The sequence below is a fragment of the Olea europaea genome, chromosome 11, assembly GCF_002742605.1.
Source record: "Olea europaea var. sylvestris chromosome 11, O_europaea_v1, whole genome shotgun sequence".
Taxonomy (NCBI): Eukaryota; Viridiplantae; Streptophyta; class Magnoliopsida; order Lamiales; family Oleaceae; genus Olea; species Olea europaea.
The window spans coordinates 4,228,005-4,229,593 of NC_036247.1; positions in this window are offsets into that span (position 1 = coordinate 4,228,005).

Below are 1,589 nucleotides of genomic sequence, written 5' to 3' on the forward strand. Positions count from 1 at the left end.
CTGATAATACATATGAAAATGAAAACTTTGAATCAATTACTTGAATGTGTGCAATGTGTTTGCACATGGAGAGGGCGACATTCTGTCACTACTTTTCTTAAAAAAAAAGTGACATTGTGTCACTTTTTTATGAAAAAGTGACATTCTGTGACCTTTCTCCAAAACAGTCACACTTTATCATTGGAGCAATTAACTGAATGCATACGTGTGCTTTTCTGAAAGTTTGAACATATCAATTCATACCCTGTTTTCTAGCAATACATATGAAAAGAAAAAAAAACTTTGAATCCGTTACATGGATGCGTGTAAGATGTTTGCTCATGGAGAGTGTGACATTCTATCACTTTTTCTCAAAAAAAGTGACATTGTGTCACTTTTCTACGAAAAGTGGCATTCTGTCACTTTTTTCCAAAATAGTTACGTTTTATCATTGGAGTAATTAACCTGATGTATACATGTGCATTTTTGAAAGTTTGAACATACTAATTAATGGCCTGTTTTCTAGTAGTATATATGAAAAAGAAAACTTTGATTTACTTACATGGATGCATGTAAAGTGTTTGCTCATGAAGATTGACATTCTATCACTTTTCTCCAAAAAAGTGACTTTATGTCACTTTTCGACAAAAAAGTGATATTCTCTGTGACTTTTCTCCAAAACAATCACTATTTCTCATTGGAATAATTAACTTGATGCATACGTGTGCTTTTTTGAAAGTTTGAACATAATAATTCATGTTCTGTTCTCTGGTAATATATATGAAAAAGAAAACTTTGAATCGAGTACATGGATGAGTGCAAGGTGTTTGCTCATGGAGAGTGTGACATTTTATCACTTTTTTCAAAAAAAAGTCATACCATTACCATATCATTGGAGCAATTAAGTAAATGTATACGTGATTACGTTTGTATTTTTTGAAAATTTGAATATATCAATTCAATTCCTGTTTTCTGGTAATACATGTAAAAAAGAAAATTTTGAACTAATTACATTGGTGCATGTAAGGCTTTTGCTTAAGGAGAATGTGATTCTGTCACTTTTCTAAGAAAAAGTGACAAAATGTCACTTTTTTCAATAAAAAGTCATATCATATCATTGGAACAATTAACTAGATGCATACATGTGCATTTTTTGAAAATTTGAACATAGCAATTCAAGCACTGTTTTCTTGTGATATATATGCAATAGAAAAACTTTGAATCAATTGCATTGATGCATGAAACGTGTTTGTTTAAAGAGAATGTGAAAAAGTGACATTCTTAAAAAAGTCACGGTATCTCACTAGAGCAATGAACTAGATGCATATTACTCTGTCACTTCAATACAAAAAAAAAAACGAAAACAAAAACAAAAACAAAAACAAAAACAAAAACAAAAACAAAAACAAAAACAAAAACAAAAACAAAAACAAAAACAAAAACAAAAACAAAAACAAAAACAAAAACAAAAACAAAAACAAAAACAAAAACAAAAACAAAAACAAAAACAAAAACAAAAACAAAAACAAAAACAAAAACAAAAACAAAAACAAAAACAAAAACAAAAACAAAAACAAAAACAAAAACAAAAACAAAAACAAAAACAAAAA